Source organism: Plutella xylostella, chromosome 21 (genome assembly GCF_932276165.1).
Source record: "Plutella xylostella chromosome 21, ilPluXylo3.1, whole genome shotgun sequence".
Lineage (NCBI taxonomy): Eukaryota > Metazoa > Arthropoda > Insecta > Lepidoptera > Plutellidae > Plutella > Plutella xylostella.
Genome location: NC_064001.1, coordinates 4,764,192 through 4,772,056, shown reverse-complemented (window position 1 = coordinate 4,772,056; position 7,865 = coordinate 4,764,192). Strand labels below are relative to the sequence as shown.

Here is a 7,865-nt window from a genome sequence, read left to right as displayed (position 1 = left end):
GTAAATCAACCGCGGCTACAGATTAGCGATAGTTGCTAGCTTTGTAATAGCTCCGTCTCAGTCCCACTCACGTTGAATTTCATTTGTTTGTCTTGCTCACACCCGATCCGATTGTTTCGCTCAAAGGCCCATGATGACAGTTGGTGGAAGTTGGAACCACCTCCAGATATTGAAAGTTACTTGTGAACTAGACAAGAGCTTTGAGTTTGAGTTTAACCGTGCAATTTATGGAGATAAAGATAGTTGAGAAGTATTTTTGGGCAGCTTTAAGCTTTAATTCCGTGATAGTTGTTAGTCTACTATCCCAATAATATAAATACAAAGAATTTGTGTTATTCCTACTCCCCTATGTATTGTGTAATATGTTATTACGTTTAGCAGAGTCCCTAGTGCCAGTGAACAGCGTGTAATAAAGTCTAGCGCAGTGTTAGATCTTTCCGCGAACGTTCTTTGCGGGCTCAAGTTTAGCAATAAACACTGCGGGATGCATTAGGCTATAAACCACGAAAGTTATGGGCTCTTAGTGCCTTGACTTGATTCCATATGAGTATATTTTGATAATACTTATACCTATTTCAGTGTGTAATTATAAAACTATGAATGAATAGTATAGTATTCCGAGTACCTATACGGTAAAGTAAGTTTACTATGTAATATGTATGTTATACTTATGTACTTAATGTTTTTGCCATTTCTTGTAATTCATCCCCACAATGGACATTTCAGCTCAATAACACAAATGTAATTCGACGTAAACAATTAGAGGAGAAAACAAGTATAAATCAAAATTAATTGCTCTTGAGATAAAATAACACTCAAATCGAGGTTTATTGGTTGGATTTGATTCTATTTATTGTGCGCGTTTTCAATGTAAAAGGTCAGTATTCATTAAACCGTGCTCATTTAGTTTATGTATTATGCGAAATTCTTTTTGTCATACCTATCCCTTTTTGTCAAGCGGATGAATCTTTTATTATGTAAAGTACTTGACTCGGATGGCCTTTTTAACTTCCCTTGACGTAAAGATGTGGAAATGTCTTTTCTTGTTTTATGACCCATTTTTAGAATGTAGATGTAAATTTTTCGGTTGGCGAATAGCATTTTTTGTTTGCTTGATTCTTGTATTCAAAGTAAGTTGCCTTCGTTGGCTATTCAAAAGAAAACATGAGCCAGCTTATGAAGTTTGAAAATGAAAATATTCTCGGAAGAATTCAGTATTATCGTTGTTGTTTATCTAACAATTTATATTTAAATAGATGCAAACATACTACGGTACGTAAACTATTAGGTACTACAAACAGTTACCTACTGTTTTGTCATTTTGAAACCTTTAAATTTCGGATCTATTTTTGAAAATTGGCAACTTTGGAGGTCACGTGACTTTTAACCACTCTTTTTCAATATAAGAACACAAAGTTCTATTAATTACGTTACAAACTTTAACAGATTAATCAAAGTATCCTTGAGGACATTGAGGTCGATACGTCCCGCTTTAGAAGTAAACTTTAAGTGTAATTTACTGGCTCGCTATATTTGTATCGATATTTATACAGAAAGTATAATTATACAAAAAGCTTACTTAATCTAAGTTTATAATATAGGTACATATTATTCCTCAAATAGTAGGTTAATTCGGTCATTGTTGGTAAAGCAGCGGATATTCCCGGGGTTTCGCGGACACGGTCACACACACACACACACATGCACACACACACACGCACACTCACACAAACAGGTTAAATCACACTGTTGAGTGCGGGAACACGCGTGTTTCCTGATACCCGTACCAATTTTCAACTACAACTTCTATATATAGATTGTCTACGGCTTACGTAAGTGAAAAATAAAGCCAAAATCGTGAGTCTCACTTCTGGCTATCTCTCCGGGGCTTTATGTCGTCATCGTGAGCATAGCAAAAATAATAAATTTGTACGCGTATTATACTCGTATGACGCCAAATCGTAATTGCAGTTTTGAAATCAAACCTACCATGCATACATGGACCTCCTTATGAAATACGCATGTCCTTTCATTCATAGATATGAAAAAAAAAACTTAAAAAAGCTTGCGTTTATTCACTAGAGAACATAATAATAATGTTAGTATTATCTATTTAAAATCTGAGTGTATTTAAGTGAATAAAGGCATCAGAGTAGTAATGTGTACACACCCGTGCCTCGTTTGTTCAAATGAACATTTATCAATGTCAGCCGCGGAACAGATAACTAACAAACGTGATGTATGGAATGCAGCCACTACATCGAAGCCACATGCTCAAAAACTGTTTTTGATTGTTTAATTCGTTGTTACTACGCTGTGACAAATGTTATGTGTTTATTATAAAAAAATATTAAGTAATTATAAATTAAAATAATAAAATTATGTACTTATAGAGAAATTTTATATGTATAACTAGATAGTTATCATCAAGATTATCAGTTATTGATCGTCCATTAGTTACCGAAAGTTGTCTTTTCCTACAGATATCGTAACCCCACATGCCAGGTATAATATAAATAACGTAATGTTTAATTAATGTATTTAAGTTCTGCTACATAAAAAAATATTGACTCAAAAATACTGAAATAAACTTCTACTGCAAATATTACAAGTTAGTAGTCACTTATGTAGCTTCTAGCTACATCCGGCTGCTAGTATTTATAAATAAATGCAATGTTTCAATTGGAAGCCTTAATTATTTACTTCCAACATCATATTTATTTGCAAGCAATCAAAATGTCTAATTGCCTTGTTAATTGAAACACCATTTCTCCATCAAAACGGACGGAAACTTACTAATTTAATTACACAAAATAGTAATTATATTCCTTAGCATGACCTTAAATACCTTGACACAAACATTCCGACTACGTTATGTTATTAATAAGTATATGGCTATAAGTACTGACACTGTACTGTACAGCGTACACTTGATATTTACTAACTATGCCACTTTAGGTATTAAAGAAGTCCATATTTTGTGTATTTATGTAACAGAGTGTATAGTATATTTTGTGTGGTAATAATGAAAATTATTTTTGAAGGAAGTTTTTTTGGAAGCATGGTAGGTACTAATAAGTTTAATACGCTTACACCTTACCATTTTCCCAGGTACTTACAGGACATAACACCGTCAAAAATAATAACATAAATCACATAGTGAACTACGAATAATAGTATCCAATATTAGCTAAACACTGTTTCTCACTTACTAGAAACTTATACTGCGTCTCACATTCCTTGCAGACAAATTACGCCGAATTTACGTAATAATTCATGTAGTTAACATTATAGTAGCCTTAGGACCGCTGTCAGGCTGTATTTTAGGATATTCCCATCTTGGTAACAAGGGTCTATCTCTAAGAATCGGCATCAGTGACACAAATAATGCGGACCCATATCAGCGGTATGGACACATTGCTCCACCGAACAACAGTAGATCAATAGGAATACGGTAAATAAGGAAATGGGTAGCCATTGTCAAACATGCTGTTAAACCCCTTCCGGGTGGTTTAGCATGAAAATTCCATTTTAAATGTACACGCTTCGGAATAATGGAGAAAGAACTACTTTGGCCTACCTACCTTAAATTCTTAGGAAAACTATAGGTTTACATTTATTTATTTTTGTCCGTAATTAGATTACGTAAAAATATGCTGCGACGTATTTTGTTTATGACGTCATAATTTCCCGGGTAGCGTTCGCAACGGAAATTATTCACGCACAGCCGAGAGCGCGCCTTCAAGCTGCCATTCAGACTTCGAATAAGCAACAAAATTAGTGGTACCGCCAACTTGTAGCGAAAGACTTCTAAATCCACGGTGTAAAAGCCAATTTGGTTTAACTTGTACGAATTTGATTATTGGTCGAGGTGTATTGGTGACATTAATTAAATCAGACAACAGTTCCTTAGAAATGGGCTGGATTCTAAAATCCATCATTTCGTTAAAGCTGGAGGGTGATTCGTGTCACAAAAAACCACTTCGTTTTCATCTCGTTTTCAGATTTTTACGAACGAGCTATGAAATTGCGATTCACATGGCACTAAAAACAAGCTACATAGTAAGATCGTTTCGAGATCGCAAAATGAATGAACGGATTGGAGAATGACGCGATTCATGTCATTTTTGTTGAACTTTTTGATATCGCTTATCCGTCATATTTTGACGTTTATGCGATTTTAAACTTTCGAAGAAAAGGGTGAAATTGTTAGATCGTTTTCAGAAAAAATACTGCAAAATACTGTGAAATTGACCTTGTACGCATCTCTCCAAGATCTTCAAGCCATTTTTCAGCCGGACAGCCGTCCCTACGAGATACGTTTCCATCTTTACCGAATTCGTAATTTTCCTTTATAGTAAGCTTGTATTAGTGATATTTATTTGATTGGTGTGGGTTTTGGCCTGAGGCCCTCGCAGAATGAGGAAGAATATTTTAACCGAAAGCATACACATTCCCTCAGTGTGCAAATTGTAAGTTAATGAATTAAACACATTGTAATGCATGTATATTTTATTTATTGATAGAACTAATAAATTCTATGAATTATCACAAATATTAAAAAAATATAGGTAGTAATTAGGTCCCTTTACCACTTAATAAAGCTACAGATAATAGCAATCAAAGATTAAAGTCTTATTATTTTTCTCATATTCTCTCCTATAGGTTGGCTGGTACAAAATGCTTTTAGCCTTTCGTATAAGTAATTATTAATACTTATATATACAATATTTTGTTAACAATTATTAAACTATTATTGTATATAGGAACTTAGGTAATCAGTAATCACAGGTGCTCCTCTGTTTGAATTGACGCATGAAGAAGAGGAAGAAGAGAGGCGTGAGGTCATTGAAGGCCAGGCGCATGCGCAGGGACGGGATCCTCCTGCGCAGCAGCCGCAGCAGCGCCGCGCGGACCGCGCGCTCCACGCCGCCGGTCGCGGAGCCAGAGCTTCACTGGTCGCGCAACTGCGTCGCCGCTAAAATCTGTGGATTTTCAATTTATAGTTAAAACATATACCTACAAAAATATTTTGTACTTATTCCGATATAAATTATGTATACGTATTATTTTACTTTAAGTCTGGTCTTGATTGTTCCTTTCATTAGCCTAGAAAAGACAAAATGAAAAGTTCAGTATGATATTGTTCTAAAAAATTACAGACAGATACTAAACAAAACTACGCTGTAACATAAATATTCAACACCAGTTTTCCTAAGACATTATTGGGGTAACAATGAAGTTAAATTCTATTCTATTATTTAGCCAAACATTTAGGAATAACCTACGATTTCCATATGAGGAACACCTCCTCAAGAAGCCTCTCATTGACTGCAGCCTGTCTGTTCATTACTTCAGCTAATCAGCTATCATTGTGAGGGCTGAAGCCGTGGCCCTCTCACAACGCAGTTGCTCCTTCTGCTACTCAAGCACATCGGCTGCTGCTTGTGTTTCTAAAACAATTCAAAACAGAAATTGGATACATCGTAAATTACAATACCTTCTTGACTACAACCGGTAACATTTATATTTCAAAAAAAATAGGTTAATACATTGATACTTACATGTCTCAGTCGTATTTCTCTAAGTAAGTTAAACTTCCTTTCTTCTTATTTTCCAAAAAAACTACGTTGACACGAAAATGAGCAAAGAAAATCAATGTTTTTATGGAGAAAACATGGCGGCTGTCAAAAGTGCCACAGGTTATGAATTTCTTCAACGTTGAATTAAAAAGCTGTTTTTTGATACTTGCTATCGACACTAATTCCAACAAAATATATTGTAGGAACAAAATTATTTAAAACAATTAGTGGTAGTATTTATAATTTTTGCATGGCAATTAAAAAAAATATAGTTTCATTCATTTCACTCAAGCCATCCAAATACGAACTAGCGATATGAAAACGAGATCAAAGTATGTGTGCTATGAATCGCGTTTTTAAACATTGCGGATTTCATCTCGTAACTCGTTCGTATCGCTTTACAAATATTTCGGTTGAGATGTGAATCGCGCCCCTGGAGCGTGATTCGTGTCACAAAAAACCCCGTCGCTTTCATCTCGTTTTCAGATTTTTACGAACGAGGTGTCAAATTGCGATTCACATGGCACTAAAACCCAAGCTACATAGTAAGATCGTTTCGAGATCGCAAAATGAATGAACGAATGGAGAATGACGCGATTCATGTCATTTTTGTTGAACTTTTTGATATCGCTTATCTGTCATGTTTTGACGTTTTAGCGATTTTAAACTTTCGAAGAAAAGGGTGAAATTGTTAGATCGTTTTCAGAAAATACTGCTAAAAGTGAAATTGACCTTGTACGCATCTCTCCAAGATCTTCAAGCCATTTTTCAGCCGGACAGCCGTCCCTACGAGATACGTTTCCATCTTTACCGAATTCGTAATTTTCCTTTATAGTAAGCTTGTATTAGTGATATTTATTTGATTGGTGTGGGTTTTGGCCTGAGGCCCTCGCAGAATGAGGAAGAATATTTTAACCGAAAGCATACACATTGCCTCAGTGTGCAAATTGTAAGTTAATGAATTAAACACATTGTATTGCATGTATATTTTATTTATTGATAGAACTAATAAATTCTATGAATTATCACAAATACTAAAAAAATATAGGTAGTAATTAGGTCCCTTTACCACTTAATAAAGCTACAGATAATGGCAATCAAAGATTAAAGTCTTATTATTTTTCTCATATTCTCTCCTATAGGTTGGCTGGTACAAAATGCTTTTAGCCTTTTGTATAAGTAATTATTAATACTTATATATACAATATTTTGTTAACAATTATTAAACTATTATTGTATATAGGAACTTAGGTAATCAGTAATCACAGGTGCTCCTCTGTTTGAATTGGCGCATGAAGAAGAGGAAGAAGAGAGGCGTGAGGTCATTGAAGGCCAGGCGCATGCGCAGGGACGGGATCCTCCCGCGCAGCAGCCGCAGCAGCGCCGCGTGGCCCGCGCGCTCCACGCCGGTCGCGGAGCCAGAGCTTCACTGGTCGCGCAACTGCGTCGCCGCTAAAATCTGTGGATTTTCAATTTATAGTTAAAACATATACCTACAAAAATATTTTGTACTTATTCCGATATAAATTATGTATACGTATTATTTTACTTTAAGTCTGGTCTTGATTGTTCCTTTCATTAGCCTAGAAAAGACAAAATGAAAAGTTCAGTATGATATTGTTCTAAAAAATTACAGACAGATACTAAACAAAACTACGCTGTAACATAAATATTCAACACCAGTTTTCCTAAGACATTATTGGGGTAACAATGAAGTTAAATTCTATTCTATTATTTAGCCAAACATTTAGGAATAATCTACGATTTCCATATGAGGAACACCTCCTCAAGAAGCCTCTCATTGACTGCAGCCTCTCATTGACTGCAGCCTGTCTGTTCATTACTTCAGCTAATCAGCTATCATTGTGAGGGCTGAAGCCGTGGCCCTCTCACAACGCAGTTGCTCCTTCTGCTACTCAAGCACATCGGCTGCTGCTTGTGTTTCTAAAACAATTCAAAACAGAAATCGGATACATCGTAAATTACAATACCTTCTTGACTACAACCGGTAACATTTATATTTCAAAAAAAATAGGTTAATACATTGATACTTACATGTCTCAGTCGTATTTCTCTAAGTAAGTTAAACTTCCTTTCTTCTTATTTTCCAAAAAAACTACGTTGACACGAAAATGAGCAAAGAAAATCAATGTTTTTATGGAGAAAACATGGCGGCTGTCAAAAGTGCCACAGGTTATGAATTTCTTCAACGTTGAATTAAAAAGCTGTTTCTTGATACTTGCTATCGACACTAATTCCAACAAAATATACTGTAGGAACAAA

At 35.2% G+C, this 7,865-nt stretch overlaps 2 long non-coding RNA genes across 2 annotated transcripts; both read right to left on the bottom strand.

Moving 5' to 3' along the window:
* Positions 1-4,453: 4,453 nt before the first annotated feature.
* LOC125490217 lies at positions 4,454-6,207 on the bottom strand. The gene is made up of 3 exons (XR_007267545.1): positions 5,565-6,207; positions 5,289-5,453; positions 4,454-4,985 (listed from the first exon to the last, which is right to left on the bottom strand). It is a non-coding gene; the product is annotated as an uncharacterized LOC125490217 (long non-coding RNA).
* A 351-nt stretch (positions 6,208-6,558) lies between these two features.
* LOC125490218 lies at positions 6,559-7,399 on the bottom strand. The gene is made up of 2 exons (XR_007267546.1): positions 7,345-7,399; positions 6,559-7,041 (listed from the first exon to the last, which is right to left on the bottom strand). It is a non-coding gene; the product is annotated as an uncharacterized LOC125490218 (long non-coding RNA).
* Positions 7,400-7,865: the final 466 nt, after the last annotated feature.